Source organism: Grus americana, chromosome 1 (genome assembly GCF_028858705.1).
Source record: "Grus americana isolate bGruAme1 chromosome 1, bGruAme1.mat, whole genome shotgun sequence".
Lineage (NCBI taxonomy): Eukaryota > Metazoa > Chordata > Aves > Gruiformes > Gruidae > Grus > Grus americana.
Window position 1 is genome coordinate 185,052,829 of NC_072852.1, and position 26,132 is coordinate 185,078,960.

Below are 26,132 nucleotides of genomic sequence, written 5' to 3' on the forward strand. Positions count from 1 at the left end.
AAGGCACCCTCGAGCGGTTTCTGGCATTTAATAGCACCTATTAAGGAGCATTAAGACCACAGTCCTATAAGCAACTATAAGAGAGCTCCAGATAAGTCAAATCTCACTGATTTCCAAGGGAAAGGGTCTCACTACAAAGACAGCTGAAGGGCTGAGCTCCAAGACAGCTAAAGCAGGATATGAAGAAACTTGTAAAAGAAGGTGGAGGGGGGAAGAACTGCTTGACCCTGAGAGGTTTTCCTCTTTTGATTAACGCATACACACAAGAGAATGAAGAGGTGCAGTGGGAGGAAGAAAGATCAGGGGGAACTTAAGATAATTGCTTTGGCTAGGTGCCAGACTTCACAAATTACCAGTTGCCAGCCCAATACTGATATAAAACTGTCAACTGCCCTCTAAAAATTACTTTTCCTGCAAATTAGTAATGCAGTCATTATTTTTAAATCACCTGCAGGTAAAAGTGAAGTTTACCAAAGAAAAATCTGCCGGCCAAAGACTTTTTTTTTTTAAACTGGAATGTAAATGCACACAAATTATATACATTAAAGGGGGAAACTGAAAAAAAGGCCAGTGGAGATCAGGTTCAAGTCAAAAGTTTCTTATTCCAGGTGACCTTTTCCAGCCAAGCGTCCGTAATTCGAGATCAGGGAGTTAAACTCCCACAGAACTTTTTCAGCATTCTGCAGAAGATGCTACAGGATCAAGCTCAGTAAAAATCCCCGTTACAACTTCTGCCACACAGATTTTTAGTATTCTGTGACTTTCCTTTTGCAATTAATTTATCTTTAAACTTTTCCAACTGGACTGTCAAGCACAATGAACAAAACATTTAAATAAGTTGAAAATTACTCTCTGTTGTAGCCATAGAAATACTGTGTGATTTGCATTTCTATGTTTCAGTATTTGAGCAGTTTCAGAAATCTGAATTTGATTTAATTGATGTGCACCAACTAGAAAGTGGCACAAACTAATCCACACAGAACTTGTTGAAGCCTCCTCTTTCCCAAACACGCATAGACACAGACTTCCAGCCTCAGTTTGGTACTTCACTCCTGTCAACGATGTCTATGTTCAAGGCTGCATCCAGCAACTCTGCCGGGTTGAGAAACATAAAGGGTCTTACCTTTGCAGTGTCTTTAAAGAATCTGTATGAATATAGAGCAGATTAGGCAATGTTTCTGTTGTTTGCCCCTCATTTGCTGTCAGCTGTCAGCAATATGAACAGTCAAAAGCCTCTGGAGCAGGCTGGTATTAGTCAGCTAGACTTGAATTTCCAGTTCTTTTACATTGCTGTCTATTTTCCTTCATTAGTTGGCCTGTCCTACCCTGGTATCAGATTACAGGGAGCCAACATTTATAGCACCTTGCAAAACAGTCAAACATATCACATACCTAAGTCTGCCTATACCTGTTGGCCTTCATGTTTAACCCTTGCTACCAACTGGAAAAACTTTTATTCTATATCACCTGAAACCCATTTGCAGCAGAGGAGTCATTTTTTCCTTCTTACCTGACAGCTAGAGAACGGCATGAGATTTCGTTTTACAAACTGGAGGACACAGGCAGCCTACGCCAAGAACAGCGGCTCCAAGATGCCCGCGAGAACAAACCCAGGGACGCAGCAGCAGAGCGACTTTCCCGATCTCCAACGAGAACCATGGCCTGGAAGCACTTGCTACTTATTTTAGCAGGTCTCAGAAACCCCAAACAGCTTGTTCTGAGTTTAAGCTCAGCTAATTATACTAATTTCTGGCCTCCCTTCAGACCCTGCTGCTAGAGCAGCAGGCAGGCAGGCGTGTTTTCAGCACGTGACCAGCGCGGCACGAGCTGACGGCATTTCCAGCCTGTGGCTCTCCCAGCACAGCCGGGTTCCCTCTGCCCGGCCAGGATGCAGTGCTGACCTGGGCTTGGCTCTTCCACCTTCTACTTGACAGCTTTTAGGCCACCTTCCCTTCCTGGAGAGTGTGCTGCTAATCCTATTTCCACAGTCTAAGGTCTGCAGTCTAGACAGCAGCAAGTTAAACCGTACAATGCTGGAAAAAAAAGTAGCAGCGATTTCTCTCTCCAGTGCCACAGCATCTTTATGCAAGACGCGAGGCCGTCCCTGTGAAGATCAGCTGTGATGGTGACGTTTCAGAGGACTACATAAGGTATTCTATGTGTTGTTCTATGACAGGTACCTTCGGTTTCCTACAGGTACAACATACATCCTGGAATTAAACAGTGTTTCAATAAATAAATACGTATATTCTTACAACTCACTCAGGGTTGTTCAGGCAGCCTCCTTCTTGGGACAAGTGGCCCATTTTGCTCAAGCTGAGAATTTAAGGTAATACACCATTACACTCATACAAGTGAGCTAACTCAGCATCGATGAAACACACAAGAACAGTTTTATTTGCATGCTGCTTTAACCTAAGTCTTTACCTAAGTAACTTTTTAACCCTTCAGACAAGAACCACAGACCGAATCAAAGCAAAGCAAAAAAATAAATGGCTAAGAGGGCTTTTGTCAAGAAACACTACAGCGCGTATCACAAAGCACTGCAACTAACACTTATCATAAGCTGCTTTCTTAGCGCAGTGTTAAACAAGCATTTTGGTCTTTGAGAGATTCTAGCTCTGAATTTAGAAGAGAACTTACATTTATATGTAAGTTAGCATTGTGGTTAACAATGAGGCATGGATAAAATATAAACATCAGATTTTTCAGTCTTTCTTATTTATAAAGCTTATCAGTTTAAACACATTTTTGCAAACTGTGCCTGAAGTGTTTTAATCTATTTGTCACAAAGATCTTCATTTAACTTTACCCAAAAATATAAGAAATGAAGTACTCAGTCACGCATTTCCAATGGTTATACCACAGGAATTCATCGGTGAGGTTTTTCAAATCAGGCAAGAGGTGACCTGTTTTCTCCAGTCTGTAATCAGAGACAGCACAGCGCCCATCCGCTGCCCCAACACACGCCTTCCTTATACACCCCCAAGGGTCCATGTTGTCACCAGTTCAGCCACGACCATTGAGATTACTTCTTTTAAGTTCTTTCTGAAATAGTCTGATGAGTGAATTAAGACAAGTAGTACTGTAATTTTTTTGTTTTAAGGGCTTGGAGAGTCCGATACTACTACTAACACAGCCAGGGAGTTATTGATGAGGTTGGGACAGGAGAGATACATCTCCATCAGCAAATCTCTCAGAAAAATTAAGACAAATCTCCTACTTTGTCAAAATCACAAAGCTGATGTTTGCATTAAGCTTTCATATAGATTCCAAAAAACCCAAACAGCAACAAAAAAGCCCAACCCAAGAGTGAGTGATAAGACCTCCTAACATTTCACAAGTAGCATACTTGATTCAAAAAAGCCTGTAGAAACAGGAATGAAAGGTAATTTAAGAAGAGGTGCAAAGTACCAAACCGTACCTACAGTCAGGCAGATTGATAAGGAACAGTTGCAGACAGTCAGACATGTCAGTCAGACTTCATGGACACCCTCCCACTAACCTCCAGGACTGATGAGTCTGTCAGGTTTTTTTTCAGTTTGTCTTTTCTAATGTAACTGTCTGGGTTTTTTTAGCATGAATGTATTCAACTTTATTTTTAGCTTAATCAGGTTCTTTACAGAATGCTCAGACAGCATTCACGTAAGAAGAATTCACGTAGGCCATGACAGACTTCTCTTAAAGGGAACACCAAAAAACACTGCACAGCTTCAAGACAGTCTCCCAAATCAAAGCATGGGGTTTGTTACTCCTTTCTGAGGTGAAGTCTTCTGCCTGGTTTCTAGTGTATCATATTTTACAGATCACTGTAGCTGCAACTCACGTGTCATCTACAGGCCTAACAAAAAAATATTTAAATTTATTGAAAATTATGAAATGAGAGAGCTAAGCTTTTAAACTCACAGGCAGAAGGCTAAGGTTTATTTGGGGTAGAAGGCTGTAACTGTACGTTTTCCCTCAGCACAACGAGTCGCACTCTGAGCTCATACGTGCTTTCTGCATGGGTAATTTGTACCAGCGTTCCTGGTCACAGCTCACTGCGGAGAAAGGCGAGAAGCAACTAAATACTCCAGATATGCTGAAGTAAACATGATTAGTAAGCTCTCCTGCAGCATCCAGAAAAGGCAGCGAAGTCATCCACCAAATCATTTGCTTTGAACTCTCAAAACATGAGTTTAAACCTGAACTTGATATTGGAAACAACTTTAAGAAAGCACCAACACACACACAGAGACAAGGAGGGAGGGACATGGCCTGGGTTAGAAAAGGTGAGTATTACATAGCCAGAGGGACTTCAAAAAAACAAAACAAAGAAAAAACCCAACCCCACTGAACCCCAGGCTCTCGCTGTAACTTGTTTGGTACACAAACCACCTTGTAACTAGACAGCCAAATACTTATGGGCGTGGAGCACACAGCACAAAGAGCTCTATGTGCAGGTTATCCCAATAACCTCATCTAATGTAGATACACTGAATATACCTCCATTGTACCCGGAAACAGGAACAGAAATTGTCTTGTCTCTAAACCCTCCCAAGACAACTTCTTCATCCCTGCAGAGAGACCGTAGGTTTGGGGTTTTCATCCCCAATCTTTGTCATTATCTTTCCTTCTTTCCCCTATTAGCATCTTCAGCGTTCACTTGATATATTCAGGAACATTGTTTTGAGAGGCAAATGCTTCTACATTTCTCTTATTTCCCTCTTGGATACATTTGTCTCATTTCAGCCACCTTTTCAAAAGGTCATCATCTACATCCAGGTTCCAGGTGTTTGCCAAGTCAGACATTCACTGAACAGTTGTGCTGTTTTCATAGAATCACAGAATGGTTTGGGTGGGAAGGGACCTTTAAAGATCATCTAGTTCCACCCCCCCCGCAATGAGCAAGGACATCTGCAATTACATCTGGTTGCTCAGAGCCCCGTCCAGCCTCACCTTGAATGCCTCCATGGATGGAGCATCTACCACCTCTCTGGGCAAACTGTTCCAGTGTTTCCCCTTCCTCATCATAAAAAATGTCTTCCTTACGTCCAATCTAATTCTACCCTCTTTCAGTGTAATTACCCCTTGTCCTATCTCTACATGCCCTTGTAAACAGTCTCTCTCGCCCTTTCCTGTAGGCCCCTTCAGGTACTGGAAGGCTGCTATAAGGTCTCCTCAGAGCCTTCTCTTCTCCAGGCTGAACAACCCCAACTCTCTCAGCCTGTCCTCATAGGAGAGGTGCTCCAGCCTCTGATCACCTTTGTGGCCCTCCTCTGGACTCGCTCCAACAGCTCCATGTCTCTCCTGTACTGGGGCCCCCAGAGCTGGACGCAGTACTCCAGGTGGGGTCTCACGAGAGTGGAGTAGAGGGGCAGGATCACCTCCCTCGATCTGCTGGTCACGCTGCTTTTGATGCAGCCCAGGACAGAGTTTGCTTTCTGGGCTGCAAGCGCACATTGCCAGCTCATGTCCAGCTTTTCATCCAGCAGTATCCCCAAGTCCAAGGACACAGAATATGGTGGTGCCTTTGCCTTTTAAGGCTGTGTAGCAAGAGTGGTCATTTCCTGAGCCAATAAGCTGCCTTTTTTAAAACACTGCTCTTCACCTACTTTTTCAGTACTACCCTTCCCCAAAAGCTGCTGCTGGGTTAAATCAACAAGGTGCTGAAGGGTGCCTAAATTGGAGAAGGAGCGTTAACAGTATGAAGAGTACAGGCATTTCTGCTGTACTGGATGTCTATCCAGGACGTAACGTGACATATCCAATTCACTTAAATGTCTGCAGGGAAAAAATCTTAGGTAAAGAACCAAACAGAGAACACTGCATCTAAAATCATGCCTTTAAAACCTCTGCAAGGCAAGAGACTGCTTACACAGTTATAGTGGAGAAAAACATTCTCTCAAGCCATAATTGAAGTTAGGTAATACTTTCTAAACTGCCAATTTTAATGCACTCCAAAATGCAATGTATTCACTCAGATTATTCTGAAAACGTGTGTGCTTCATGATGCTTAGTGTAATTACAATAATAAATACATTAACTTGCAGCTATGTAGGATAAGACAGAAACTAATATTCCCATATCACTTGTACATTTTTCTTCTTACAGATCAGCGTAGCTTAAATTTTATGTTCTAAAGTATTTGCATGGGATGGGATTAAGAAGGGAGACTATTTGTCTGGGGAATTTCAAACTAGTCAACTTGGCTATTAAGAGAATATAAATTATCTCCTGACTTGTTGCTAGACTAACAATTCCCACCGTGGGGTTTCAAACAGCAATGAAACATGAGTTAAAGACCAACAAGATTAATATTAAAAAGCAAAAAGACTTCTCTTAAGAGCGATGTGGAAAAGGAGCAGGGTCTGCAAAGGTTGCTCTAGGGAAGGCAGCGTCTGGACAGGCCAGTATTTCTCATTTCGTAATGTCTGGGGAAATGTTCGCACTGAAGCCTAAGTCACTCTCATATGAGCACACACCTGCTCTGGGGAGACACAGGAATTCACTGCTAATGAACTAGACCCAGAATTTATGTGTTACATGAAAAGACCTACAAAATCAGGGTATTCTGGACAGTTTCAGTGCCCCCACAAAGCAGGTGTAGAGAAATTCAAGCCTCACCTCTTCCTCATTTCATCATTCAAGTTCCTGTGCCTTTTGCAGAACTAAATCAGGCATCAGAGGCGGCTGCTGCGCACGTCGCTGTGCCATCCAGCCTAGCCCCTACGCAGGGCTCTGTGAGCCAGCCTGGCTCCCCAGCTGTGGGGGGAAGCAAGGCAGCAGTGCTGGGGGAACCAAGTTGCCTGGGGAAAACACAAAACTGCCCCATCTCCTTGGGCTGCGTTGTGTACCCAACTTGGTCTCATCCTGCAACAGAAAGCAGCACAACCTCCCACAGCCACTGGCTTACGAACCTGGAGACCTCTTTCTACTTTCCCTCAGCTCCCCAGAACGAATAATGCAGGTAGTATGGCACCCAGGCTCAAAGATTTTGATACGCAGCTTGTCGGCTCAGGAGATGATCACCCTTGCTATGCAGGCTTCAAAGGCACCACCAATCCCACGCAGGCAAACATGTGCCCCTGCATACACAGGCACCTGCCCTCTCTCTCAGGCACTGTCTGAACTGGGCTGTTGCACAAGTCCACCCATGCCTCCCAAAAGAGAAACCCTGATGGTGTCATACACAGGAGAAGGGTTGAGCAGACATGCACCCACACAGCTTCTACTGGCAGGAAACAATTTTCTCCTATGACAGCTTTTTCCCCTTTGACCCACAAAATTAGGATTTTTCCTGACAATCAAGTCCTCTAAATTCAGATTAATTCTAAGAACCTCAAACACCTCTGTAAGAAAGGACTCTGGTTCCTCTAAGTTTTCCCTGTAATCAATGGGAGGAAAGGTGGGCTGCATCTCCTGGAGATGAAAGGCCCTTCCTTGAGTCACTTATCCAACTTGCCTAAATTATCAGGAGTTGATCCAGGCCTCAATTCATAGAATTGAAAAATGGTTTGGGTTAGAAGGGACCTTTAAAGATCATCCAGTCCAATCGCCTTGCCATGGGCAGGGACACCCTCCACTAGACCGGGTTGCCCAAAGCCCCATCCAACCTGGCCTTGAACACTTCCAGGGAGGGGGCAGCCACAACTTCTCTGGGCAACCTGTGCGTCTCACCATCCTCATCATTAAAAAAATTCTTACTTATGTCCTATCTAATTCTATGCTCAGTTTAAAACCAAAGTCCCTTTTCCTGTTGCTACAGGCCTTCGTAAAACATCTTTCTCTCTCTTTCTTATAAGCCCAATTTATATATTGAAAGGCCACAGTAAGGTCTCCCTGGAGCCTTCTCTTCTCCAGGCTGAACAACCCCAACTCTCTCAGCCTGTCCTCACAGGAGAGGTGCTCCAGCCCTCTGATCATTTTCATTTACATCTCTGAGAAAACAAGAGTATGGTGTGGCTGAAGCAAGCACTCCAGCCTTTCTTGCAGCACAACAGCCTCATCATGCAAGAAGCTCCTCAGCAGAAATCAGCTCTGTTATGAAAAGCTGCAAATTATCATAGAAACTAGAGATAAAAAAAATTTTATCTACCACTTCTACCCTACCCTTTCCTCTCTCAGCATGACATTCAACCTGTACACAGTCAGGAGAAAAAACAAACAAAAAACAAAAACAAGAGAAAGCTGAGGGTAAAGTGGAAGATTAACTAGTACCATAAATGCAGGGAGAGGTTGCTTTACATAGTTTCTAATCCATACCTTCATTTATCCTCTAGCCTCCTTTCTTTTTCTTCTTTTCTGTTGCCTAACATTTCGTCTACTTCTGTCAAGTCTCAGCGATTTGCTGTGATCACAGATACAATAAATTAATATCAGAACTGTGGGTGGGTGGGGAAAAAAGCCCAAATATTATGCCTTTTTTCAAGATGCCATAGACTTAAAGCAGAGTCTTGTGGAGGTTTTTCTACATGTTCCCCCCAGACAGCTGTGCCCCATTTGTACCTTTCCTCTCTCAAACAAGATGGTACTAAGAAAAGCAGTGCTCAAAACTGAAAGGCAAAAAGGTCAGAAGCATCCTGTCGCTGTGAAAGGCTTCCAGCACAGCTATGTTACAAATGTGAGAGCTGGTGCCTTTCACAGAGGCAAAATGCAGAGTTTTGCCCTTGTGGTGCTGGCTCCTGGCGCTGCTGAAACCCAGGGGACCCAGAGCTGCTCCTCTGGGATCAAGGCACCGCTGAGAGCTACAAGTGGCACCCGCCTCTGCGAGAGCAGCTCTTCTGCCAAGCACAAAACCATCTCCTCCCCACCTCTTGTGCAGGGCGCGATGCATGGTGCTTCATAAACCAAGAGAAGAAAAAAGCAACAAACAAACCAACCCCCCTCCTGCAAAACCCCTTACCCATCCAATCTCACTGCCCCTACAACCTTTCTACTCTTCCCCACCCAGAGGCTGTGCTCCTCAGGCTGACAGCCTCTACTTTAAAGAGCAGGTACTACAGAAACATTTTACCATGTGGCAAAGACATCTCTACTCAGTGCTGGCTAGTCAACGAATAAACAGGGTAAGGGAAAAAACCAATATTCTGTGAGTTATGCTGTCACATGAGGAAGAAAAGATCATCAAAGCAGGCAAAAAGGCTGAAATGAATCCGCACAGTTTCAGTTCTAACATAATTTTGATGTGCAGAGTACTTGGTTCTCTAAAATATGATGCTGGGGAAGATATTATTAGAGTTCTAGCTTCAATAAATTAACTATGCTGTAATAACATGCATATCTTCAGAAATCATGAGACCTACTTAAAAACCATTACATCTTTTAGAATAGAAGGTTTTATGTGCTTTTTCTGTGCACTTGTAACCAGTTGTTTAACTGGAAGCCAGTGTTGCCTCAGAAAGACACAGATTCACAAGTGGATTAAAATTTAAAAAAATCATTAATAATAATAATAGTAATAAAATCACTCCAAAGATAACAGGATCTTACAATAAAATCTCACCTGGTTAAGTAATGTGGCAATTATCTGCCCAGAAAGATATTAATGAAACTGCATGACTTATGCCCGATCCGTCCATTTCTCATGTGCATTTAAAATCTCCTACACTGGTAGCAGTGGAAAAAGAAACACTGGACCTCAGCTGTCACTGCGCTAGGATAACTCCCATGGTTACTCTTTTACTGCTCATACTTCTAGAGTTCAAGTACTGCTTTTTGTTGAACTAATTAAATTCTCATCTTTAATCTCAGGTATCTATCTGAACAAGGGTCTTGGATGGATAACAAAGTCAAAAGCATACAGACAAGAGTGCACTCTTGAGAAGACAAGTCTGTTACACAATGGCTGCCCGGGGCAGACAGCAGAGTCATCATCTCTCTGTGCATCTGCTCCCCTGCTCGTGGTTTAACTGACAGGAAGCACAGACGAAGATACCGGGACCCAGTGACGAGTGTTTCCTGCCAACACAGCCAGGCTCCCCACTGCGTGCTTGTCACCGAGCACGCCTGTCCTCCTGCATGGGCCACGGCCTCCCATGAGAGGGAGAAACTCCATGACACCTTCTAAAATAAACAAACAAACAAAAAAATTAAGTTAAGCCCACGCACAGAAAGTCAGCCAGAGGGATGGATAAAAAGTAATCAGGTCAAACATACTGAAATGTGGCCCCAGAACGCCATCGAAGCAGCATATAAAATGCTGGTGGCATGTTCTCATCCAGCATGGCCCAGGACAACACGCAAGCCAGCTCTGGAGGTTTTAGAGTCTGGCCTTCCTCAAATGGGCTTGTACACCACCAAGAAACCAAGTTACTTGACTTAACAGATGTACAAGTAAACAAGTAGAAATCTTCAGAAATGAACCACAAACAGTGGCAGAAACCACACCTGCCAAACACAGCACCAGCACATTTACTTAATTGGACCACCCTGTCCTAGAAAACAGGGCAGGTTAGATGATCTATGGGGCTTTTCTAACACTAATACCTAGAGTAACACCTGTTAGTCTACCACAAAAATTGCAATGTTGAAGAAGCATTTAGTACCAAAAGGATAAGCACGAGAATTAATATAGCTTAAGCAAGCAAAGGCTGAAGTGCTAGACAAAGCAAAATTTCAGTAAAAAGCAGAAACTCCAGCACAGTTATAATTTCTATGGTATCTAGATGTAAAACAATATGCTATACTCAGTCCCTCTCTAAGTAGTCTTCTGCTCAGTCTTAGATTACCCCATAATATCACTTGCCAGAAAGCATCTTAGAATCACAGAATGGTTTGGGTTGGAAGGGACCTCAAAGATCATCTAGTTCCAACCCCCCCTGCCATGGGCGGGGACACCCTCCACTAAACCAGGTTGCCCAAAGCCCCAGCCAATGTGGCCTTCAACACTTCCAGGGAGGGGGCATCCAGAACTTCTCTAGGCAACCTGTTCCAGTGTCTCACCATCCTTACAGAGAAGAATTTTTTCCTTGTATCTAATCTGAATCTACCCCTACATGCCCTTGTAAAGAGTCCCTCTCCAGCTTTCCTGTAGGCCCCCTTCAGGTACTGGAAGGTATCTTTTCATCAGCTAGCCTAAAAACTATACTTCCAGGTAGGATGAGAAATTAAGATGGCCTTGTATCCTTCCTCCACCAATGGCCAACTGGTGGTATAAAACTGAGGAAAACCAATTCTGAGCTGTATCTGCAGGGTTGCCAAATAAAGCAACAGAAGACACGTCATCCATGTAATTAAGTTCAGAAATATATCAACTGGTAGATGTCTAGTAGATTTAACACTATCATCTACTGCTATAGTCTAGGAACATTTTCTGCGTAAATTTAAAAGCAGTAAAAAAGTCTTCATCAAATTTCACGGAGTTTCTGGCACATTCTACCCTTTACAGAACCAAAGCTGTCCATCCTAAGGTGCTCTCCATCCCCATCCCACTCCAGTTGGGAATAAAAATGCCTTCGCATGGTGACTGGCACTGTTAGTAGAACAGCCATCTCAAAGTCAGTGGTCTGCAATTTCCTGAAAATGACCAGGGTCCAAATTCTCCTCCTTTTTAACTAGAGACCTGTTCTGTAGCTAGGTACCAGAGCATGCTTTGTTCCCAGCTTTCACGTGCTCCCATCTGAGCTCTCTGACCATCTGGGTTATCTCAGAGAACCACAACTGTACAGTGCTTCAAGAGACAAGACTACACCCCTCCATGTCACTGGGCACTTGACCTCTCCATGCCTTGGAAGTCAGAATCAAAGTCCTCAATCAAGACCCATCAGACACTAACAGAAAGCCAGTGGAAGAACTTGTAGCAGAAGCTCACTTTTGCAGCATTTCTGATGTTCACTTAAGACACAAGTCCTACCCTTGACAAATACTCAAGTAACCCCAAGCAGCCAACAAATTAAAAAAATACAAAGTAATGGTTGCTCAAAAGCTCTTCTGAACAAAAAAGCCTTGCAGCATGATCTGAACCTTACTAAATTCTGCTGGATTGGCAAAAGGACTTAGAAGAGAACTGGGGGAAAAAAAAAAGTATTTTCCATCTCAGATTCCAACAATACTATGTAGCCAACAGCATTTTGTAGATTTGCTTCTTAGTTTGTAAGTCACGTTGGTCATATCTTGCAACATGTACTGGCAGGATTCAATGTTTTCCTAAGAAAATTGGGGTGGCAGATGCTGACACGGATCCAGAAATGGTTTACTCTCAAGCTGGATATTGTTTTTAACCCTGAAAGTTCATCTGTGCCCCACTAATGAACTACAGATTTTATTACAGCAAATATTTCAAAATTCTCACATGTATTCATTTTCATGGGGTATTATTACTGTACTAGCTCTAAGCATAACACCAAAAAGTTATATTTACAAGCATAATCTTCCCTAGTACATTGATTATATGCTATTAAATTAGCAAAAACATTAACGTAACCCAAACATAAAGCTAGAATAAGGGTGGAGGTGTTCTTTTATAAATGATTTTGAGGCACCTTAAGATCACCTAAGTTTTCAAGCTCTGTATATTTTAAGCAAAAATGGAAAGGTAAATGTTGTAGTATTTATAATTATAAAAGCAAAACAAAAATCAGGATGTCTCAATTCTTACAAAATTGAACATTTATTCCTTGAAGCTGCTGCTGCGTGGCACCAGCACAGCACCCGCCCGCTCCAACAGCCTGCCCCCTGCATTTCTTTCTCTGACTGGGTTACAGCTAACAGGGGAGGAGTGGTCTCCACAAAACTGATTTTCCTGCAGAACAGCTATGAGTCAACTTGTCTTCTGTCTCTGCAACCAGTAGTCTAACTGCCTTGCTACTGGTGTGTTTTTCAGGGAGGTAGGAGGGATCACACCTCACCAAAGCGCCATATAGAGAGAGGAGCAAAAACGAAACCAAGCTGATCAAGGCCCACTGACCAGGCTCCCCAGACAGCAACAAAGAAACTGCCTTCATGGATTTCATTTTAACCAGCTTCAACAGAGGGGAACATGATTTTTAATCCTACAGTGTCCCTTTAATAAACACCCCAAAGACGACATTTTCCAGATAACCAAGGAATTTTTTACAGTGTTGACTTACCAAGCAGAGCACAATAACCAGCTATTCTGTTTGCACTATGAGGCAGTACAGTGCAATGAGTTAATAATTTATCACGGCATTGCTCTTGGCAACTGACCATAATCAACTTTTTAAACTCTTCCTCATTCTTACATTTTTAGTCTCAGCAAGAATATGGCATCCTCACAGCTTCAGCTCTATCTGAACATTTTCCAGCCAAGGTAAGAGGTTTAACCTTCCCAAACACCTGCTTTTCTCCTGTATTGTTTCAGGCTCAGAGCAAAGGTCATCATTTCATTTCAATAACCTGATTTAGCAGATAGGAATAAATAGAATATGTTTAACAAAGCAAAAAGTTAACAGCATTCTTTCAGAAAGCCTCCGCAATGCAGCTGTCATCCCTGTGCTTCCTTCCCCCTCTTCTCCCAGAAGGAAAAAGAACAAAAAAGCCCAAGCTTGTCCCTCCACCAAAAGCTTTTATTTGCATGTTACTCAACCAACAAGCAAACAACTTTTCCTCCCATTTTACATGATCAAGACCTTGTCTCCACATAATTTTGGGCAAAATCTAATTTTTTAGTTAACACACCTCTCAACTTAGAAGGATCTAGCTGTGGTGCTCAGACAACTCATTTGGAAAACAAGTTTTTAAGAGAGTTTAAATGTGACCTGCAGAAGACAGTTAACTGTCCTAATTATCACTTTGCTGAAGCTTTGGCCACAGGCAAGGGTCCTCTTCCAAGGAAAACTGTGCTACTTCATCCTTCCCCCTATTTCTCAACCCCAGCTCTTACAAACTCCCCAGCTCCATCACTCCGAAATCAATCCCTACCTGGTTCAGTCAACCAGCCCAGCAACTTCACATGGCGTGGACACCCAACTTGCCAACTTGGCTCATCTTGGCTGAACTAGATAAGGGGTTGCTCACATGAATAGTCTGGACTGCAGACAGGAGGGGAGGGCAATAAAACACAAGGAAAAAAACTATGCTGTCAGTGAGGAAAAATAAGGGTGGCACCCCTCAGGCAGAACTGAGGCAGCTGGATGAGCGGTCCTGCCACGGAAACGTCTAGGAACCATCACACCCACCTCTAACTGTTTCATTAAGGGTACATTTTAAATTAGACTGGTGCAAATTTGTACGCCCACAAAAACATCCGTCGACAGTTTAAATTGCAACTTTGGCTCAACCTGTGCAGCTTACTGTTGAGTCAAGAACATAAAGGCAAGCTAAGGGCCTGGGCAGATGCTAAATGAGCCATTTAAGAATTTATAACCCATCAACTCCAGGACAGTTCATTATCCGAGTAAAACTTGCTCAGTCCAAGCCTCCCTTCTGTGCTTCAGGGCATATCCACCTAAACGCTTGCTGCTTGCTGCATGGGTTTAACGGGATGTGCCACCAAGCAACCGGGGTGGTTACGCACACAACCTTCACTTATGAGTGAAAACGAGCAGCTGGGGTGAGGCTAAAACACCTTCAGCGTGCACGTAAGCTCGGAAAGCACACAGTGCGTGGAGACACCAGAGACAGCACTGAGGCACTAGCATCATTCTCACATCTAGTTAGTAAATACCAGGCTTGTTCACAACAGACAGCGTAACAACAGGTTATTCCTCTCTCAGGAAGCAAGCTGCTTTCTCCACACAGTCTTCTTTTTTCCCCGATTTCACCCCACCTAGAGATCTTCATGTGAGGCAGGAAAAATGAACCCACAAAACTTCCCATTGATTATTTTTCTCCACACACACACACTACATCCATGCAGCATGTAGGGATCAGTGGTTCTGGGTCTCTACTCAGGGCAGCGGCTATTTTACCCCGCTATTTGCAGTTAACAACTGTTACAGTCTCTCTCTCTCTTCAAATGCACACATTTTGAATCACAGTATATCAATAAAATGTCATCACAAGCTCTTTTGTTTATGAAGCCTGGCAGTACAAATTAACAAAATGCTTTCTAAGTCCACCTGAAAGCATGGCACCTGTAACAGAAGCTTTAAACATTACGAATATCAGAATCTAGACACAAAATGTACCCTTTCTAACTACGTGGCTTCAAAAGTATTAAACCTTTTCTGCAAATATCCCTATTATTTTTAAACAAAACATTTGCAAGACTGAGCCCTTATCCTGCAGTTCGGCAAAAGTTTTCTGACATTTCTTACCATTGAGAATTATTTCTAGTCCATTACCACTGAAACAACATTTAATATACCTCACCTGAAGGACTGTATTAAAAGACAATTAGCTTTTTATAAAAACAAATGGCAGAATGTTCTATTACATCAAGCATTCATAACTAGACATATGTCTTTCAGAAGTGCACGTTCAGGAAAATATTGTACCAACAGTAATTTTGTTCTTGGTTTTCTTCTCAGGAAATCTTTCCATAGCCCATTTTTAAATGGTCTAAATTAATGACTTTCTATAATAAGGCCCCATCAGACAAATTAAAATTATATTTCACTTAGCTGCTTCAAAAGCAACTTATTTCATTGTTGCTTTTAGCTGATACTACAATAAATATATTTTTTTCAGTAGAAAAGGGCCAGTATTTTTAAAAATGCCGCAAGCCATCCCCAGCAAACTTGAGACTGTTTCTCAACACAGAAAGTTTCATTTTCATTCATATGTCTAAACCACCTTTGTAAAGTAAAAAAGCCCCCAAACAGACACTTCCTCTCTACAGTTCCTTCTTTTCTCTTTTTGAAATAAACAAAGGTTGGTTGGTTTTTTTTGAAAAAAACAGGATGGCAGCCTCTCAGCAGCACACCACTGAAGGCACCTGGAGCACCTTGCTGGGCTCACAGAGCTCTCCACAAGATGGTTCAGAGGCACCAGGGAAGTAAATTCTTGCAATTTGTGCGGGTTTGTCACCCTTTGCACCCCACAGCATGTAAATTTCATAATTATTTTCTTGCTAGCCAATACCCTCATTCACATGCTTAATTTACAGTCACCATGACAAAGCTTGAATAGCTAGAGAGAGTAAATAGTTTTCAGAGACTCTGAGAGGGAGGAGAAACAACAGCCCAAAACAGCAAACATACCAAGGGAATGGGAACAGATAATGGCCACCTCCGAGGACAACGTCAGGCCAAATCTACCTTCAGCAGACAACGCGCAAGCCTTGGTGCCTTCAAGACACAGTTTTCATTAAAGCTCTTCCTAAGAGGGTCATCTTCTGGTTGAAAAGACAGCCTCCAGTAAAAACAAACCATGGCATCACATCCTTGGTAAACTATTCTTGTTAGCTCCAAAATTATCTAGTGCAGCACATGCACCATGCACAAAGAGGAGAAAGCTAAGAGTATTTTTGTCAACTTGCTTTTAACTTGAAATTGAGTCTGGCTGGAACAGAAAGTTAAACATTAATTTTCTGACAGCGGTCAGCCCTGGGTATCACAAGTTGTAACCGTAGTTTCACAATCACATTTTGCTGCTTCTTTCCCTAGCTGCAATATAAAACTGAATAAACACCAAGATAGCCGGGAACAGGAGAACAGCAGAAGTGACTTGATAGAAAGCTCATAAAAGCAAGGTAGCTTTCTCCTAACCTGTGAGCTTTATGAACTCTGTCAAAAGATCCCCTGAAAAACACAAGTAACTTTACAAGAACATACAACCTGTCAAAACTGTATATGCAGCCACAATATATATAAACATGTTTTTTTTCTTTCCACAGCAGACAACAATTTGAATCAACCAAGCTCACCCTCCTTCTTCTAATTCTGAAACCCAGTCTTGCGTGGGATGACATTTATAGTGAGCCCACTTAAGAAGTCAAACCACTACCACGCAAGAAGGTAAGTGAGGCAAATGCGGAAGGAGCTCGCAAATAAGTGATGAGACCGTTAGTACACTAACGGTAACCATTCAAGAAGCACAAAACATTCCCTCAAAATAAAAAATGTATTTGGTACATTCACACAGAAATGTTGACGGTGAGTTAAATATAGGGTGTTCAAGAAATAGACTAAAATGTCTAATTATAGAAGCAGACAGTGACATTCAATCCATCTAAAAACAACTCTTTCCCACAGTTTCCAATCTATGTATTTAGTATTCCTATTCCTAGGAAATTAACTGTAATATTTTTCCCCCAAAATAGAAATAATTTTATAGGCAAATTTAAGAATTGGAGGTTCTTTCCAGGTTAACAAAACAGCTATCATTTTCACATTCAAACCTGAACCTAGTACAAAGTCACATATGAGGGAAGATGACTGATCTCTTTAAGGACAAATAAATGAGCTGAGCTCTAGCCATCCCATTCATCACTAAAGATAGCTGGTAGGTAGTTAAGGCCTAAAGCACATCAAGGTAAGAATGCATAAACTTTAGTCCCTATCTAATGGGATCCTTTTAGCACAAAGGCTGACACAGTGGGAAGCTCTGCCGCAGGACAGGCCCGTACTGAAGAATAAATCGTTTTTACCTCTACACGGATTAGCCCTGTCAGGTCAGGATAGTGAGAATGTCTAGAGCCTTTCACATGGCTGCTGCGGACTTTTGATAAGCAAAAGACTTCAAATTTCAGTACATCCAGTCTCTGTCAACTACTTTATCTGTGAAGGAACATTTAAGTAAGATTTAAGAAAGAAAATAACCTCTAAAGCACATCAGTGGCATTAAAAGGATAAGCACAGTAAATCACTGGCGTAGGGTAGCAAAGTTTCAGTGCTTACAGAGCGAACTGTAACCAAGTCTGGAAACATAAACTCCACCTCCTGCCACTCCTGTGCTGAATCACTCCACCGGGGGAAAGTCCTTGCTGCTCCTCACACACCCATCAAAACTCCAACGAGTTACCAAAACTGTCAGTGAAAACAACAAAATCTGCCAGCGAAAGCTGAGAAACTTTTGCTAACGCTCGTAAGAATTGAAAGCTGTTTTGGAGATCAAAGCCTCTCCTCTGATACAGAGGGAAATCCTGCATTTTTCTAACAAAGTATTTTCTATCAGCTCCCTAAACACAGTCCTACTGTAGTCCCCTCCCTTGAATACACCTGTGCTGAAAAGAGAGAAAAGGGTACACTTACACACCTTATGTATCTTTTTTTTTTTTTTTACACCTAAGTGTCCAAAGAGTAACACATACCACTGAAGTATGAGTTTGCAGCAATACTGAAACATCAGACTATACCAGGCCAACAACATTCTTCAAATCTGGCCATTTACTACTTTTTTTTTTTCTCATTTGAGTGCCAAGATCACGGACTTGGCAATTCTAATATTCAATGGATGAAAAAACAGAGCACATTAAAAAACAGGCACTTCTGTAAAGCATGGGTCTGGAAATAATGTTCAAGCTAACTGGCATCTAATGATTCCACTCCCATGGCTCATCTCTCAACAACCACAAATTCAGTCCAAACTGAAAGATCCCTGCCTTAGGGTGGGGGAAAAAAGAAAAGTTGGGGGGTTTTTTGGAGTCAAACACAGGCTTCAGCTACAAAAATCAATAAAAACTAACGCCCTATCTCTGTCCCTTCTAATCCACTTTTCTGCCTTCTAGAAGATCTGTCCAAGCTGTCATCTGGACTTACAGGACTTTCAAATCACTTTTTCCTAGCTCCACCACTGCACCCCAGACGCTTCTGCAGCCCTGGCGTAGTCCTTGCACAGCAGCAAGAGCGCCTGAATATGGCAGCTTTGCCTTCAAAGAGGAACTGCTCCTCCGCGAAGCCCTGCTGGAGAGAAAACAGCAGCAGCTACTTACCCTTTAGCACACAAAAAGCGTTCTCCCCAAGATAAGCAGCTGCAGCTTGAGAACCGACTTAGGATAACTCAAGTTTTTAAGGCTGGATGGCTCGACAGGGTCTGGTACAGCAGAAAGAAGGGGAGGACAAAGCTAAGGAAAGGGAGGCTCGTGCTCTGCCAGTTGCAAGCACGGCAGACAGCTGTTGCCTCAGCCCTAAGATCTGAAAATAAAACTCATGATGAAAAAAAAAAAAAGAAAGATGCAAATACCTTAAAGATTTTTTCAGTTAAAACCTTCTGTCATTAACTCAAAACAATTTTTTTCCAAGTGGTTCCTCTGAAGTTTTATCATTTCCTCTGTGGATTTTTCAACATGAAACAATGCACCATAGAAATCTCCCAAGCCCTTGCAAAAAACTGTTGCTTTTAGAAAGAAAAAAAGGCAAAACATAAAATCAAAAGATGGTAAAAACACACCGTACCATAAGATGCAGAAGAAAGATATGGGTGAACACTGGAAAGGCTGAAGACAAGAGACAGCCTCACCCAAAACATGACCATTTACTTAATGGTTGCCTCCCTCTCTCCCTCCCCTGCAACCCATCACAGTATTAAGCAAGACTCCATTACACTTCTCAGATATAGGCTCCATACAGCAAATGAAACTGGCAAGTATTCCCCTGTGTGCAACAGTTTGAGCTCCTTGTCATTTCATTTTCAGTAAGAAGATAGTCAACTTTATTTCTCAACTGAAAGACCAAAATAGAGGGTCCGGAGTTGTATGCTCAAACACAACTTGTGAAGATACTAGCCTGCCTTTCTGTTCAACCTTAAACAAGGTGGAAACACTCATTCTTTTTCAAAGTATTGTGCTAGAGTTCAGAAGTACATAATTAGGAGAATCAAGGTGGTTTTCATCCACTGAAAGTTTTAGAAGCAATTTGACACACCACAATTACCTCCAGGATTTTCTTCTCCCATTACAACTACCACTAAGCCCATTTTATAATTGGTCTGCCCCTCTGCCATGTACACCATCCCCATTACTATAATTTCTTAATCATTTTCAGGAAAAGGTGAGTACCGGTCCATTTCTTCCTGCACAAAACAAGTGAACTCCTTCTATTTTAAAACGACCCCACAGTGGCTGCTGCCAAGTTTGTTTCGGCACAAACATAACCACAATTTAAGGTCACGGGCGTAGAGAGCAATCCATCTTTGAAATGACAAACCTGCCATTTTATAGTCACTCGGGACCACACCAGGCGAATGGCAGTAGCGGAGCAAAGGTGCTCAAAGCCGCGACACTTATTATTAACACTTTGTCCGAATCGATTTGGACCATGCTCTGTTACATCCTATCCGGATCTAGGTAAATGCAGCTTTGGAATAAATAAAATTCATTTATTGTACAGTCAGCTGAGCGAGAGCTGAAGGGGTCAGATCGGCTACCTACCTGGCACCTCCACATGCTTCAAAAGCGACAAAATTCTAAACCCCAGCAAAATTACAAATCAGCTGTAACACTTACGAAGAGTGCTGTTCAGAGCAGCACAGCGGCGGCCGCAGCACCCTTCGCCCAGAGCGACATGCTCAGCCACAGGCAGCTCAGGGTGCTCCTGCCCCAAAACCTCACTTTTACTCGCGGCTCTATTTATTTTTTGTTTTTCCCAAGCTCGCTCTGGTGCTGCACTTTACTAGAAGTTCCCTTCCCCCCCGCGCCCCCCCCCCCCCCAGACGGCTGAGGAGAGCAGCTCCAGACGCGAGCAGCACGTCGAGGCAGCAGAGGCCAGCAGCCCGGGGAAGCCGCGTTCCCCCCCGGCCGCCCAGCCGGCCGCCCTTCCCTCCCCGGGGAGCACGTACCGCCTCACCGCGGGGCCTGCGGCGCCGCCCCGGCCACCCCGTAGCTTCGTGCAGCTAAAATGGCTCCTATCGAGGGGGGGAAGTGGTGCCCGGGCCCCGGCCGGTGAGTCACCGCGGGGCCGGGCGGCTCGGCTCGACACGACACGCCCCGGGCGGCGGCCAGCGCTCCGCCGGGCCCGGCCCGCAGGTGGCGGCGGCCCGGCCCCGCTCCGCTCTCTGGGCTGCGCTGACAGGGTGCGTCGGGGAGTGGGGCAGCTCGGCGGTCGGAGAGGGGCTGCCCGGCTTCGCGCCCCGCTCCGCCTCGCCTCGTGTGAGGAGCCTGACCAAGCGTGGTCTGCTCTCCCAGCTTACACCAGCGGTGCGCTCGTGGCGGCGGCTCCCCTCTCCATCGCCGCGGCCGCTGAGGCGTCTCACGGCTGAGCTCCCGCACCTCGCAGCCCTTGCGTAACATCCCACCCCACTCCATGAGTAATAAACAAACACGCTTCTGCGGAACATTTGGTATTTTCTACCAACGCCATCTTGCTCACGCTAAACTGGTTAACCCCAGAAAAAAGCAAAACTCAAGAGGGCCCAAATCACTCGGGGAAATGCAGTCTGTGTGCAGCCTTCAGTGAAGCACTGACACGCATCCACCTCCAAAGCCAGGGTTTTCAACCACTAAATTTCCAATATGCTCCTTACCTTCTTCAAATGAACTTTTGTGCCTAAAAACCACCATGCTGAAAGCTGCCCAGCGCACAAAGGAAGGCAACGAAAGCCATTTGGGTGGGCTCTGCAAACGCACCAAAAGGCCCGACAGAAATACAGTCTTAAAAACACATCGTGGAGGGTGAGGACAGAATTATTTCCGCCTTATTTTAGTGGGAAGGGTAAGCACACGTTCTGTTTGCAGGCTGCCACGTGCATTGGTTTTCCACTAGTTTCCAGAAAGCTGGAGCCCTGGGGCAACACGCTGGCCCTAAGGGAAGGCACGGCACGAAGACCAGAGCCCGTGCAGGTGACAAGAGGGTGTAACACAAGGCAAGGAGTTGGGAGGCAGGGGAGGAAAGAAAGCAGCTGATGATGACCTTGCAATGAGCAGGGAAGACATTGAGGAAAAACCTGAAGCTACTTTTAGCAAACACATTTAAGTAATTCCAAATATGATTAAATGCAGCTGTCATTAACACCCCCACCCAGTAATAATTAAACAGTAGTCCCACAAATGGTTCACTGAGCAAAACTCATTGTTTTATGGACATTAAGATCTCCAACTACTGGTTATGTTTAATAACCAAGAAGAAAATTTTGGGTTTATTTCCAAGTAGTTCAGTCCCTCTGGTACCTGCATGGCACTCAAAGGCAAAATTTGCTCCCAGTTTATTGTTTAAAGAGCAGTTATCCAGGTACGATTTTATTAGATGTATTTTATCATGTTATTTTGCAGCCTGCTTTAGCGGAAGATGTGAAACAAGAAGCAGCAGCACATTTTTTATGACTTACTGAGTAAAGGTATCAATTAAGTCACTATTAAAGTAGCTTTGCTACAGCTCTTTATCAAAATATGTCTTCATTTGTATTTCTCGGTTGAAAAAAGACCACGTGGAGGAAACACCTCGATGTTATTTTAGTCACTATATATTTTCCACCTCTCGCAACAGATGTATTTTCCCTCTCTCCAACAACTTAATTCTAATCCAATCTTACATCTAAAAGTATTTGTTTCTTGTGCTGCAAAACCTTTTGGAAATCATGGGGCTTTGAGGTGAGAACTCTGACCCAGGTGCACAGCGGTTACAAGGAAACTGTAACATTGGCACAGGGAGAGTGTCATTTTCATTATTAAATCAAGTCTAATAGTTATGTTTTACAGGGGAAAAAAACCAACACGGTCTTATCCAGGCAATCAACTGAATTGAAAAAGCATTTCATAGTGATGTATGAGCACAAGCTATGCAAACATTTTGCTGTTTCTAAGCTAAATCTGGAAGCAGTATTTTTTAAAAATGTATGTAAAATGTAAACATATTTAGCGAGAGAGAATGCAGGTGGATGTTCATCCTTGGAACTGTATCAGGTTTCTTGCTAAGTATAATTTCAGCTTAGAGAAGAAATGACCTTGCCCATTGCTAGGATGAGTATCTCTACGAAACTTAGATCATCGTTTGCCCAAAAGACATAGCTAGACACTGACCAACAGCACGGCTTAAGCCAATTTAAACAGCTTCAGCCCTCCGCTCCATCCTGGCTACATATTCCTCGCACCAAGCTACTCCCCCCACTGTTTCCCAGCGCAAATATTTGTGCAGCCACATAGCGCAGCAGAGGATGGAACCCACCAGTGGTAAAGTTAAGGCTGCACAAATAAATAAATAATGCATAATACAATTTTCACACTGCCATTTGCCCCGGCTCCCAGAGAAATGCATGCCAAATTACACTCCGAGGAGAGCAGCATGGCTGTGCAGGCCGCACATTGGCTGGGGTGGCAGAGACCTGGATATGGCTCCCACTTCTGCTGGCCTCACGCGTGACCCCAAGGAAGCCACTTCTCTTTTCATGCCCTGGTTTGGTAATCGCTGTCCCTCCTTCTCAACTGGTTTTGAAAGCTACAGGTCTGCAAGAGGGGGATGGGATGGGGTGCTTCCCCAGGAGAGGACCATGGCAGCCTGCCTGCACAAGGGAAGACATGAAGCTCTGAAGCCATGTGAGGACAGACCAGAGAGATGCTTTCTGGAGGTATGCTGCCCCACCTGAAAGACAGACACATTTTAGTCTCGGAAAAACAGGCCAAAAGGGAGGTTTGTGACTGTGTTCAGCTTTTGGTTTTGGATGGGGGTTGGGGAGGAGAAAATACTATTTTGACAAAGGGAGCAGAAACTTTAGATTTAAAAGGTCATTGTTTTTTATTTTCCTGCTAAATTATACACAAGGTCCCCAAATGAGAAACCTAACAAGCCCTCATTTCCATGGGACCCCGTGGTGCCATTCCTATAGCAGCTCGAGATGCTGTAACTCCTCCCCACTACTGCAAGAGGACATCCTACCAACCTGCTCTCAGCTCACGCTCATCCCATCAGCTCGCACAGGCTTGGGGCCTCATCAAACTCTGGCTCAAGACTGGATAAAAATCTGATTTAAGGAACTTCCATTTCGTATTTGTTTCTGTAGGATCCCAGTATCTCAAGCTTTGCAACATATTTAATCTCAGGCATCCCTGTAGGAAGGAAATCCTAATAATCCCATTCACAAGCATGGCAGGGAGGAACATCCAAGCAATGGACATGCCCAAGATCACACCATATGTGCGTGGAAGGACAACGTTTCAACTAGCTTTCACCCAAGTCCTGTGTTAGCACCCAAACTCCTGCACCTTCCTTTCTCTTCATATACAACACCAAGAAACAGTAGTAGCACTGCTACAACATTTTAATACAATATGTATCTATCATGATGTTACTGTCCCAGTACTTTTGATTTGTGGACTGGCACCTCCTGCAATGGTAGGTGCCATATAAAACATCGACTGAAACTACTGTGGATTTCTAACACTGCCAGATGCACAATGACCTAAATATTTACGCATGGAGAAATTGCATCAAGGATTATAAGGTAACCTACTCCTATCCCCAAAGGAAGTCTCTGCTACAGGACATTAGGTATAGAAAACTTCTAATTTCTGTGTTGTTTAACAACTTAATCACAAATTCAGACCATATGCTTCCAATATTTTTAAGACAGTTGTTTCCTGTCTAGAAACCTCTTGCATTTTCAGAGATTTCGGTAAAAAAAGCATCCAAACAGAGAAATGTAGAGCCCAGGGTTTCGCATACCTGGAGTGCAGCCCACACAGCTATCAGTTCTTAATTTCCCATTTAAAGGTATGGTTCAGTGACATTTTGGTGCATGCTGACTATAAGGTGAAAGTAGAGCACAAAGAATTTGAGAGAAAACAGTCTACTTTTTCACTGTGCTGGTCTTTTGAACTTTAGTTGAATTGTAAGAAAGGAAAGGTGGTAGTAAACAAAGCATATATGAACAGGCCACTGTTCTTTTCAAAAGCTGGGAGGGAAGGTATTCCAGCCATCCTGTGTTTAACTGGAATCCTGCAGATAGTAAATGTCATCTTCTTTCAAAATACATAAGAGAGTCTTTTGCAAGTCTGTGGTCAGGAAACTCCCGAGCCTCCAAAAATTATGCCTTGCTAGCAGAAGGGGCGAGAGAGGTGTTTGAAATGAAATGGATTCACAACTGAGCACCACACAGCTTCAACTTCATCCATTTTGTGCTTCCAAGTTTGCCTCCAGTGTTTCCTAGTGAAGGCAGATTTGGCAAGGCAGCTGCCTTTGCCAGCAGCACAGCAACATCCCACACAGCTACAAACCCGTGACCTTGTACAGCCTTGCACAAACTCTTCTTGGATCACCTTTAAGGTATTCCTAGGTCACATCCAGAGATGACAAGCCTCTAGGAAAATCTACTTATATAGTCACTTTTCCTTGCTCTTTGAAGTTCCTTCCTTCCTCCTTTTGTTATGGGTTTGCCTCTGCTGAGAAGTACGCTTCTCAGTATTTCTGAGAACGGTTTAAAATGTGGTTATATCCTCCTTTCTACTGACAAGTAGGCTTCAGAGGGAAAGAACTGCAATAATCCAGGTAGTAAATACAGCTCCGACACAGGATAATCTCTGATCCACTCTCAGCCAGAAGCTGCAGGCTCCAGCTTCTCTCTGACACTTCTCTGCCAACCCCAACTGCACTCTTCTCTCCCCATCCTTTCCTTGCACCGGTTCTGATCAATGGGGTACCTGTTAAACCTTCCACTGATCCCATTAAACACTGTAATGTGGCAGAAAGCTGACTGGTATGGGTGGGTGGGGAGCGCTGGCAGCCCTTGAATCAGCTCAGAAAGACTGTGATGAGCACAGCCAGCAAAGGACATAGGACCTCCCTCCGCGACTGGTAACGAGCTGGGCCAGCACTAAGGTAAATTTTCACCCTAAGATGCGCATGATTGCACAATAGCTGACAAAAAACCCAAAAACCTGGAGGCATGTTACCGGGTGATGCTGTGGGCAGAGAGAACGGCCAAAGATGCCGCTTAACCCATGGCCCTCAGACCTGAGCTAGCTCTGTTCCACCGTCCCTCTGCATGCTACTTGCCCGTTTGTTTTGGAAAGTGCGCTGAAAGTCATTTAACATCCTATAAACACACCTCCCAGTAGGTACGACAAGTCACATTTGTAAACCCACAGCTCTGAGGCAGTCACATAAAGAAATCAAAATAAGGACAGGACAAATTTATACCCCATATTATTTCTCTCCGTGAGCTTTAGACCCCTCAAAAATCATGAAACAGAAAGAATTAAACCATAACCCACAAATATTTGTAAAATACACACATCATTACCTGGTTCTCAGGTGACAGACAGGATAAATCATTGTGCCTCAACTAATGTTATCACTAACCACATTCAGACAGACAGTTAAGGCTCCTGCATCCTGAAACCCAACTCACTTGTAATTTGCTACTTCCCAGTTCTACATTCAGAG

The 26,132-nt window shown here is 43.6% G+C and overlaps 1 protein-coding gene across 6 annotated transcripts in view; it reads right to left on the reverse strand.

The window, feature by feature from the left end:
- ELF1 (E74 like ETS transcription factor 1) overlaps window positions 1–26,132 on the reverse strand; it is an 88,926-nt gene that overhangs the window by 47,575 nt on the left and 15,219 nt on the right. Inside the window, exon 1 of one of the 6 annotated variants that reach the window (XM_054824587.1) lies at window positions 20,599–20,705. The exons of 3 other annotated variants lie outside the window; for them this stretch is intronic. The gene's annotated coding sequence lies outside the window, so the exon portion shown is untranslated. Of the gene's footprint in view, window positions 1–16,082; window positions 16,105–20,266; window positions 20,706–26,132 lie in introns of those variants that run through there. 2 more of the 6 variants (XM_054826295.1, XM_054828937.1) reach the window with 2 other exon arrangements.